This window comes from Amblyomma maculatum, chromosome 11 (assembly GCF_055883805.1).
Source record: "Amblyomma maculatum isolate TAMU_Amacu chromosome 11, ASM5588380v1, whole genome shotgun sequence".
Lineage (NCBI taxonomy): Eukaryota > Metazoa > Arthropoda > Arachnida > Ixodida > Ixodidae > Amblyomma > Amblyomma maculatum.
In genome coordinates, this window is record NC_139354.1 from 74504184 (window position 1) to 74516366 (window position 12183).

Genomic DNA, 12183 nt, shown 5'->3' on the forward strand with positions numbered 1-12183 from the left:
CTTTTCCGTGTTTGAGTAGTTTGCCTCTGCTTTTGAAAGGGAATGACTCGCTTACGCGATAACGTTCTCAGTGCCTTTTTGCCTCCTAATCAGAACGGCACCAAGTAAAAATTACTGCATCGGTATGAATAACCGTAGCAGCGTTACATCAAAATCAGCAAGTATCGCGGTAGCCTGCAGTCGCCGGTGTAACTCGTTGAAGGCATCCTCTTGATCATCTTGTCAAGCAAAAGGAACATTGTCTCGGGTACGAAGCGTAAGAGGATTGGCAATCGGTTAAATATTCTCGATGAAACGCCTGTAATGGACAAAAAGCCCCAAAAATCTTCTGACGGACTTTTTGTCGGTTGGGCGCGGGAAGTTTTACACAGCAGCAGTCTTGTCGAGATCTGGTTTGACGCCCTCAGCACCAATAACATGGTCAAGAAAACGGAGCTCCTGGAATCCGAAATGGCATTTCTACGGTTTTATCGTCAGTTGGGCTGAACGCAGCGCCTGTAGTACCATCCGAGCTGGTCGAGGTGGATCTCAAGACGAGCCGCGAAAATGATGACATTGTCGAGATACACTAGACACGCTTGCCACTTCAGTTCAGAGAGAACGGTGTCCACCAATCGCTGGAAGGTTCCTGGCGTAGAACAAAGACTGAAAGGAAGCACTTCAAATTCATAAAGGCCGCCGCGGGTGACGAGCGCTGTTTTCTCTCTGTCCCTTTCATCTACTTCTATCTGCCAGTAGATATTCTTGAGGTCAAGCGACGAGAAAGGTTTGACATTGCGTAACCGGTTCAATGCGTCGTCGATACGCGGGAGCGGGTATACGTTGTTTTGTCACGTGATTTATCTGCCGATAATCGACGTAGAAACGCAAGGTGCTGTCTTTTTTCTTCACCAACAGTACAGGCGCAGCCCAGAGGCTGGTAGACGGCTGCACCACGTCGTCGGTAAGCATCTCTTGGACCTGGCTTCGAACAGCCTCTCATTCCGTTCACAACACGTGGTACGTGTGTTGGGAAATTAGCCTAGTCTCCGCGTCAACCATGATGCGGTGTTTGACTACTGGGGTACGGCCAAATTTCTAAGACGTCGCAAAGCATCCAGCAAAATCTTGAAGGAGCTCTAGGAGTTGACGCCGCTGAACTATTGGCAAATTGGGATTAATGTCCATTGTTGATAGAATGTCGGGTGCCTGGCATCCGGTTGGCGAGGGCGGCGCCAGAGTACAGATGGTCACTGGGTCAATAAACTCGGCAACATACGCGATGCCATTTTTTTCTCAATATGCTGAAACTCGGTCCCAAAATTCGTAATCTATAGTTTCACACAACCATCCTGCAAGCGAACAAGTCCTCTTGCAGTGCAGATCCCTTTCTCAAGAAGCAGCCTCACGTTCTTCTCTGCCATTACGTCGCGGTCGCATGGTGAGTCGCTTTCTACTAAGACCATAATGCTGCACCATGGCGGTACCATAATGTCAGCAGCTGTAATACGTAAGGCGGGCGTTGATGAATCGTCGGCGCTAGGTCTCGCAATAGCTTAGCTTGGGCTAAACGTCACACGTGATTCTCGCAAATTGTTATCGCACCGTTATCCTGTCAGAAGTCCAAGCCGAGTATGACGTCTTGCGAACAGTGGGTAAGAGCAACAAAGTCACCAACATAAACAAATTAGTCAATTGCAACTCTCCCAATCCATCTGACTACCGGGGTAATAAGTTGCCCACCGGCCGTGCGAATCTGAAGCCCAGTCCACTCGGTTAAAACTTTTTTTTCAATTTCCTGGCTAACACACTGCTCATAACTCGGTATTCCGCCCCGTATCAACTAATGCTGCAAAGAGAAAATCGTCGATAGAAGCCGGTATGTTCGAAGCTGCGCACACAGGTTCATAGTTACATGACCCCGTCTCATAGCCATTATTTGTAGTCAGCTTAGTGCAGGATGTTCGGCAGTTCGCTCGTCAGTGGCCTTACCCCCGCAGGTCGCTGTTCCTAGTTTTCCCGACGGCTCGGGGAGCGGGGTCTCGGCGAGCAACCTGTGCGGTATGAAGAGGGACGTGGACTTAGGAACAATAACAGGAAGAAGTAATTACGTGGGACCCGTAGTGTGGGACGTTTTGGGGATCCGCATGCACCGAAAGGTACTACTCAATTTCGCGCGGTCGTTCATTAGTGCGAGGACATCGTCCACGCGGAGAACCTCAGCGTGTGAGCGACCTCACTAGTGGTGACAAAGGGGCCGATGGTCAGGGGCACACCAGATGTCGGTCCTTTAAAACCTTGCCTCGGCTAGAAGGAGAGGACGGCGCGGGTTTGGATCAAGCGTAGGTGTGTCCACTGTTGCCCTTGGAGAGTCTTAACGAGTACGGTGTTGGTTTTAATGAGGTACAGTGGTGTTCCCTCTTGGAAGATCGCACAGAGTATGCTGCTGGAGCACGGACGCGTACGTAGGCGCACTGGTTGCTGCACACTAGGTACAGACGGATCCGGGACAACTTGCCTAACTTCCTCACGAATGACCTCAGCGAGTGACGGAAGCCTCGACGACGACGTTAGACCCTATAGCTGGATGTTCGATCCCACAACAGATCGAACAAGCTCCATTAAGGCCTCATTAGAACCTTTGAAGCCAGAAGCATACACGGCCGGTTAACTGGCGGAAATGTCATGGTTCTAGTACTGAGCCCTGTGTCGATGTGGCCTATCGTGGTGGCCTCCGCTAGAAAATCTGATGTCGTGAAAATTGGAATGCGCACAAGCCAAGCAAATAGTTATGTTTCACCCCGCGCCTTATGTGGCGCACTTCTCCTCTAACATATTTGGATCAGGGCAACTAAAAAGGCGGATCATGTCCTCGTAGTACATTCCAATACTTTCGTTAGGGTCTTGGCAGCGAGATCGCAGTGCTGCTCCGCAGGCTTCCTTCGATCTTTGGCGGTGTAGGTCGCCAACAGCTGGCGACGTAAGAGGTACCATGTTGGTAGCGACGTTTCGTGGTTCACGAAACACGTCCGCGGTGAATCTTCTAGAGCAAAATACATGTTATGCCGCTTCTTTTGCCATCCCAGCCGTTGTAATCGGCGACCAGCTCTAATTGATGCAGCCAGTCTTCAGCGTCCTCATAAAGCTCGCCATGAAAGGACGGTGGGGTTCGACACTGGAAGGTGACGGACTGGGGTACTTATCTCCGTTAGCCGCAATGTTCGTGTTTTATTAATGCATATTTGTCATAGGCGTCCAGAACAAAGGCCCGAAATCTGGCGACTGACCTCGGAGGCGACGGCTGGAACTCCGGTGGACCGGTGTCAAATTCGTGGAGACTCTCGGTTGCCCTTGAGGGGAACTCAGCAAAAAGGGATATCTTACCCGGCTGTTCCACCAGAAAAAGTAACTTGTACAAGACAGCGAACACCGAACAGATCAGTTCCACACACTTCGTCCTCTTTTTCCTAGGTTCAGAGAGGCATGCGGCAATATTGTAATTATTATAGTAATCATCATCATCACCACTGTCAGGTATCTACATTAAAAGTAGAGCAAAGACTTCTCACATGCCTCAGATATTATCCAGTGCATGTGCCCGCCGAACCCAGATACTCTCCGCATGCATACTTATTAGCTTCCTCCTAATAACATTTTATAGCCCCGAACTATTTTTTCCTGTGTCTAATTTTAGACAGTTACGCTTGGCGACCATAGGATTTATAGTATTCGGATTCTGCTATTAGCAAGCAGCTTAACTTCCACTGGTAAGTAAAACTCCCGCGTCGCTCGCTCACACACTCGAATCACGTCTTGATATTGCGCCTGCAATATTATTTTCCTTATTTTATATCCTTTTCAGCTTTTCATAGCCTTTCCTAGTTTATTCTAAAGTCTGCATATGCCCCTCATTCCTTCCCTCTGTTTGAGTAATAGTAAGACAGAGCTAATGAAATCTTTTCTATAACAGAATAATCATTCTATCCCATTTTGGTTATTCAAATTTTTATAGGTATTGTAAAGACGCGGTGGGGACATGTATTAAGTATACCCGCCTTGGGAAGATAATTTTCTACCCACTCTCATTACGTCGTTAGCTATCCTGAACTTACGGTCGATATTTAGGCTATCATTGCTTCGACATTCTGTATAATATTATGACCCTAAGATCCTGCTTTGGAATTTTAGCTGATATTTGAATATTGGTAACTGTCCCCATAATTACGTGGCAAGGCATAGCCATTAAGAATCACATATTGTTGATATTTTCTATTAGCCTTACTCCTCACCCCTTTAATCTAAAATCGGCCATGGTAGTGCAGTAGTTACGGCGCTCGACTACTACGACCAAGGATGCGGGATCAAATACCAGTTGAGGCGGTAGCTTCTCGTTGCAAACGAAGATCAAGGCTCCCGTGTGCTGCGCTTTGTCTGTGCACGTTATGGAACCCCAGGGGGTCGAAATTTCCGGAGCCGTGCACTACGGCGTCTCGCATAGCCTGCGTTGCTTTGCGAGAAACGCCATAAACTAAACCAAATCAATTCAAAGTTAAAACCTTTCAATGCTTCCTCTCAGCTGGTTTCCTACACCGCTTTAGTGGTCGTGTCACCCTGTAAAGCGTCCTTTACTTGTTTAGAAATACTATTGCGGCGAAGCCACAAAGGGTATCTTTTAATGCATTAAATATGACTCCTGTCTCTCAATTTCTCGACGCCTGCTTGACTACTAACGGTTCGATCGTGCCGGATACTTTCCTATAATTATGAATTCTAAACATAGGGTGTTCTTTCATCGTGCATATTACACTAACACCTGACTGATCGGATGGATAGAATCACGGTGGATAGGATATTTACTCGCGTAAACTCGGGCAAGCTTGGTTGGAACATTGGGTGATGAACGGCGAAATTTGTTCTGATCTGTCAGAGATTATCTTCGTAAATGACTCGCAGGTAAGTAACAGTAAGCTGAAAGGCATTCTGGCTTTTGGTCATTGGCGTCCCCTTAGTTATGAAATAAAAGACGTGTTTCGTACTCCACAATTTTGGACTAATTTCATTTAGGAGGTAGTGGTAAAAAGTACGGGCAAGTTTCTAAGCACGAACTCTCCATTGTACAAAGAACCTACAGGAATTTCACAATCTTCACGTGTTTTCCTCGTGTCATGTCTTCTAAGTCTTTTTGTTCTCGCTTTAATTTTTGCCGATGGAAAGTGTCTTCCTCTGCGCAAATTCCGCGCAAAATGTCATCTTGATTACACCAGCTACTTTATCTATCAATGAGGCACTCGTGCAATAAATGTTTGTCTTATTCGTGTCGGTGTTGAGAATGCTGATTATAATTTATCGCGCACATCTGACTTTCGCTTCTGCCTATTTCCTGAATGATCATTTTCAGGCTACTGTCAATCTTTCGACAAGGTCAGTTGTTGGGCGAGTTGGTGACGATGTTCCATATCTACAGCGCGATAAACGGGACAAGAGAACACAATAGCATGATTTTTACACGTTTTACTTCCTATCACGCTTACTTTACGCTTATTGAACACCTTTGATAACTCTGCCAGTTCTTTTATTTCTGTTGAGTAGGAGGCTTTCATACTGTGGTGTTTCCAAATCACACCAATCGTATCACTGTACAGCACGCCGCTATCCTCTAAACTACTCTGCTGCCTACGTTTGCCGCACACTTGGTGATTATATACCTGATGCTTGGTAAGCTTCTTGGTTAAAGCCAAATATATCCAGCTGCATGATCGTAACTTCTACTTTCGCCATTACCGCAAAAATATTTTAAGTGCAATATTTTTAAAATTTCATATTTTTCATGGAAAACAGTCTAATTCAAATTGGCGCCATTTTGTTGTTTCTGCATCTCACTGCACGAATAAACTCCACATTCTGCATCACGTTATTATGCGGACAATAGGAAATTCAGTTTCTGGTCGCCTATTTCTATCCATTCCATGTCAAGTTCCAGTTCTCCGCCTTGTTGATGATAATCATGATTATTTAGTTATTTCGCTTTCTGAACCTTTAATGCAACAGTCACCTTTAATGTCTAGCGTCTATATGAAAGTTGTGCATGGCCTGTCCTTGTGCTTTTTTTCTCTACCTTATCATTGAAGTCGCGCAACAGTGGAGTTAACCACGTAATTTTCGGTCTACGAGCTGCAATCCTGAGGCTCGAACAAATTTTCAGTCACCTTTTTTCATGCTGCGTCAGTGGCCGCATTAGCGAATTTTTCCGGTCATGTGACAACTCTCATTCACTATCGGAGGAAGCCACTTGTCATCTTGACACTCTTTGGAAACCTGTTGCAAACTTTAATTTGAATCAGGTAACATGCTTTGTGTCCTCTGTAGCCTAATCGCCTGTGCAGAAGGTCGCTCTAGAAGATCTGCAGCCTTCGAGAAAACTTCAATTTTGACGATGTCAGAAGAGTAGTAAGATAAAGTGAGTTATAAAGTTAGTCTTCATTAGACATTAGAATTTTCATTGTTAGGAATATATTGCAAAAATCTTATGCAGGACATAAGATTATCATCATGTAGTGGTGTTTAGTAAAGCTTTGCTCGGTGCTACTTGTTTTGAGAGATTTGTCACAAAACACTTATTAGAAACCTATAAAGTGGTCCTCTGTACTGTCGAAGTCCTTTTGGTTGTCAAACTAAATTCCATAGTTGCCTATAGACAATAAACCAGTGGTTTGACTTGGCAGGGAGTATTATACTGTAGGAACAAACTATTTACTTCGCTCAGCATTCACGCGTGATATCTTGTAATTTTAGGGAGTTTTCGGGGTCTATTAAGATGTAGGAGAATTAATGAGAAGTTTAGCGTCTACTTCCTCGCTGCAGAAAAAGACGGTGGTGGCGAATAGGAAGTGCAGCGGGAAAAACTCTCACCGTATCGCGTGCGTAATTCAGCTTTAAAGGTGCTGCAGGGATCTAACCCAGAGGCTAGGAAAGCAGATATATTTGCATTGCCTGTGTTCCGCATACCCACAGAAGCAAGTTTTCTTTAGAGCAGTTGCTCGAAAGAAAATGCAGAGGCACTCTAGGGGAATCAAAGAATGCGGGTAATAATAATATGGAATCACAAATGCGGGTGGAATCAAGAATGCGGGTAATAAGTGGAACGTCGGGCTTGCTGCCTTCTTGCAAGATGCTTGCAATAAAACTTGTGCAATTATATAACTCGGCATTTGCAAGACTAGCCGTTGCATCCAATCAATGAAAATGCATCTGTTATCTGCGTCGCAGTTGAAAGAGTAAAAGCATGAGATTCGCGACTGAGGGATGCGGGATTTGTGTGATCGGTAGAAGCATATATGCTTCTGCCGATCACACAAATTCTTAGCACCAACGCAATTAAAGCAGAACACGCGGCATTGGTTTTCGCAATTGATCATGCTTGAAAGGCACTTTCAGATACACATCTACGTAATCCCAATAAAAAGGCAGTCAGAAAGGCAGTCAGAAAAAAGCCTTAATTGGCTGACAGGTTCATAATATCATAAACGGTGACGTATCGGTACAATTTCAAACAAGCTACATAGAAATTGGTGAGGGCCTAAATGAAGAACGAAATGGAGATTGGGTGTCTCTATTGGATGTATTTTAGTACGTAGATGTAATGCAATACGACAAATTAGTCGCCCATGACGTTTGAACCTTGGGTTTCTGCATGTCATGCTGGCAAACAAGGCCAAGAACGCTCTTGACAGCAAACGTGTTAGACGGATTCTACAGAATGAGTTGTGGTGCATGTAATTTACCAACGCGCGTTCGGAATGGGCACTGATGTTAGGGTAATAAAAATACAAATAATTTAAGGAAAACTTTAAATACGTTTAATAATACGAGGCATATGTCTGCATTCTGGACAAAGCGCATGATCCTCTGGATCTCTGACGCCATTTGGTGCGCTCGAAACGGAAGTGTACTCAGTAAAGAACATGTTAATTAGTGTGTATAACTTAATGTCCCCTGTCAGCCAGCATCATGCATGACTCCGAAGTCGCTGGATCGTTCTCGAGCTCCTCTCTCGGCTTAACCGTCGCCACTGCTGGAGGTTCCGCCCTTTGCGGAATTTCAAGCGACCGGTGTCGAAGCCCTGTAATCTCAAGACTTACAATATTTTCCATCGAGTAGCGGTGGGACCCGTCTTTAATTGTCTAAGCAGTAAGTGATATAGACCCTTTGGGAGGCTATAGCACAATCAAAATATTATACCGCTCAAGTGTTGCCAAACACCAGCATCTGTAGATGGTTAAGAAGATTTAAAGTATCGTCTCAACACTTATACACACGCTGCTGTTTTACGCCCTATATAACCTGAAACATTCCCCCTGGTACCTACCAATCATACAATAGAATGTGCCAAACACCACCCGCCTACCTAATCCATTGCCTATGTTATTTCGGCATTTAATGTCAGCCGTACATATTCCATCTCATTGCATGTATTCCATCTCAAGAAAAACATTCCTGGCCGCTGGGCCTCATAAATACCTAAATGTTGGTGCATTGAGTGTGGCACAAGACGACAACAAGAGAAATCCTGGAGTGAAAATCCTCCTGGAAACTCGCAATGAATGCTGCATTGTTTTACCTGTTTATATTTCGCACCTTTTTTAATCGCTGTCGCTGAGTGTGCATACTCGACTTTGGCTATTTAGAACCATCCGGAATACTAATGGGCAAATTATCTGTTCTCGAAATCAACAAAAGTCATCGGGTTCAATACTAGTAGCCACAACCTCCACCCAACCATGCATACTAAAATATTAATTAGCGAATATGCACTTTTATATAGCGAAGATTCTCTTTGTGGGGTCTGCACACAAAGGCCGATTATTATCATTGTTCCATCGTCCATCTTAGCTCCATTATTGACGGAAAGCAAAGGATAAAGATGAAAGGAGCAAACATCTCTCAAGTTTGGTTTATTTCATCACCTTTTTGAGGTCCCTCTGCGCACTTCTCCAGCTGCCATTGTTTCTATACACTTTCCAACTGACACGAACAAATCATTGAATCCCATTAGATTAAGAATTTCTTTTTTATTATTTTGTAGGGCTGCATATTGTTGTCAAAGTGTGCAATATGAGCGAATTAGCAAGAGTAATATCGAAAGCCTAATTTTTAAAACCTTCATGCGGTCAATAAAAACGAGATAATGCCTTTGGATAGATTCTTCCTTTGGATAGATTCATAGAATAAAGATAGATATATTTTTAAAGTTTTATTTGTCTGTATTTCAAATGTTTCTTTTTCCCTGGGCTTCATCGGTGTATATGTGCTGTATTTATCTCCTAAAATAAAATTTTTCGCTGTTTATGTTGCATACTTTATGCTGGTGCCTGCACTCGTTTTGTGAATACCCTTTTGAAATTTTAGCTCGCAAGTTCAGCGTTATAGGTCTGAGTGCTACGCCCAAATGCCACAGCCAAATTGTGCAGTTTTGTAACTGGCCCTTGTTCTTTTCTGTTGCAGTGCTCAGCCGGATCTCGAGAAGCGCAAAAAATTACAGTAATTCCCTTTTTCTCCTGCTTTATTACACAGTGCCTCAATTTTTGCTCGAACGAAGCATGTAATCAGTTTCATATTTATTTTTGCATTCTTCGGCGAAGGTTCTGAACTGCGATAAAATCATTATTACAGTGTGTATTCAGGTGCAACATTTTCACCCCCCCCCCCCCCCGCTTTTTCTACCCGTTCAATAACCACCAGTGACAGAATGGAACCATACAAGGTCTAGCTTTCTCTTCTACGTACTGAAAAAAACAAAAATTAAAAGATGGCTGCTTAGCTCTGCTATGCCTGGATATACGTAGCGAAAAGCAGTTACTACCTCGGGATTAGAAGTTATTTGCTCCAGTCTTCTGCGCCGCTCGCCAGCAGCTAAACTCTCCTTGGCTTCCATGTAGGGCGCGTCTAAGTTCACTGGCATTCTATAATTCATTTAGAGGAATGGAAAGGCGTTACATCGGTCAGAAAGAAAATCTTAAAACAAAAAACACAAATCCGCGAGAAATCTCCTCCAGTTTTTTTGTGCTTCGACAGCACACACTGAAGAAAAGATTATGGGGGGAGGGGGGGGGGACTTAAGCTTCGCCTTTAAGGATATGGCGCAATAGAGTTATAGGCTACCAGACCAAATATAAAACCAAGTCGTATGAACATGCATGCCTACGTGGTCTGGATACAGGGTTAACGTGATAGCAAGATTGAGTAGAGATAAGGGAGGGGGATGTGTATGTGGGGTTCCTAGCCCGGAACTCCAGCGGCTGCCGCTGCTATCCGCCCGCGTCTCACGAGGGCCCATCTGGCCTCTTGTCCAGAGTTGGATAGGGCAGCCTCCTCGCGGAAGGCCAGAAGCGCCGCCCGACGGCGGTGGAGTGCATTTGTTCCCGCTTGGTCCTCATAGCTCAGGGTAGATGGGTTACGTCACATCCTTGACGTCACCCTAATTTATTGACTGAACTGTTTTAGTTTTTGGTACTTTCAAATTTCGCGCCAATCGCAGTATCTGTCACTCGCGGAATCCCGCTATCATCCACACGGTAGACAAGCGGAATTATTAAGAGCGTTTCACGACTCGGGGCGTGCACAGCTTTGAAGCTCTCGGCTGGGGTTCCAAGGATTGAAGGTTCGATTCCCGGAGGGAGACATTTTTTATGAGGAGGAGTTGCATACCTCCTAAGTGTTGCTAGACAATGCCGGCAGAGCTTGGCGAGGGGGCTGCACAGCTGGCCGTGTCTGTGATTTCACTCGGTCGCGGCATACGGCATGCGCGAAGCTCGGCTCCGACCCTCGTAGTGAAGATTTTCGCTTCAAAAACTACTTGCTGTAGACAAGTTGGTTTATGCTATTAAGGCGAAAGCTTTTAATGGCTCATGCTGTCGTGGACAGAATGTGTTCTGCTTTTGCGGCATTCTGATTGGCCGAGGCGGAAGACGTCTAGAGGTCTGAACCAATCACAGACCACCATACAGTATGCGCGAATGTGTTCCTTATATGGCCATATGTCAATCAATAATCAATAACAAATAATTCATTGAAAAAATTACCAATTGATAACTAAATAACTAATTCAAAAAACACTAAATAATGAATAATCCATTTACTAAGTAGCTAAATATTTACCATCTTATTGAAATGCGGCACTCAGGCTTTCGCCTTTCACTACTTTAGTCCCTAAAGTCCCTCGTAATTTTTGCTTTGGAGGGGCGCCAAGGACAAGGACACGGGAAAGAGGAGTGACAGAAAGAGTTGCTTTTTTTACCGTATTTTTTTCTTGTGCTTGTCTCTTTCCCACCTTTACAATTTAAGAAAAATTTGGATGCAATAATTACATGCGAGGATAAGGTGAAAGAATATCTACTGGCAGCAACGGCGTCTGCTGGTGCAATATGCAGCAGAAGCAGAGGTCACGAAGCTTCTAGACAGCCGTACATTTAATAATATAATATAATATAAATTCGTTTACAGAGAGGGAATAATAATAATAATAATAATAATAATAATTTGTTCACAGGTAGGGAAAGGCGCAGACGTTTCTGTAGACGCCTGAACCGCGCCTTAAGGTAAGGGAGGAAGGTGGGAGTGAAAGTGAAAAGAGAAAAAACGCCGTGTCTGTTACCTTTGTTTCTGCGGACACCTGGACCGCGCCGTAAGGGAAGGGATGAAGGTGGGAGTGAAAGTAGAAAGAGAGAAAGGGGCGCCGAATGGAGGGCTGCGGAGTAATTTCGACCCTCTGGGGATCGTTAAAGTGCGCTGACATCGCACAGCACAGTGACACCTCCTTGCTTCGCTTGGGCCTGCTACTTGCTCTGTAGCTTAGAACCCTCCGCTGCCTCGTGCGGACAAAAGAGAAAATACGGAAGAAAGGAAAAATGAAGCGAGAGAGAAAGACGCGCGCCGCAACAACAGCCGTCGTCCACCACCACCGAAGCAGTGGCGGGTGCAATGACGGCCTACAACAGATAAAATTCGGTGGCTGACTAGTCCCCACCGCAAGCAGCGTTGGCCTACAGTCCCAGCCGCGTAGGGCCAGGAACTGCCTCCCTTCGCTTCCATCGAAACACAGCCGCCGTCGTTTGAGACGTTTCGATGGAGAAACGAATTGGCGTTCATCTGGTGTTTTGTTTTGTAGGAAAGGGAAAGCGCTGTGTCTGTCACACTTTCTCTGTGAAC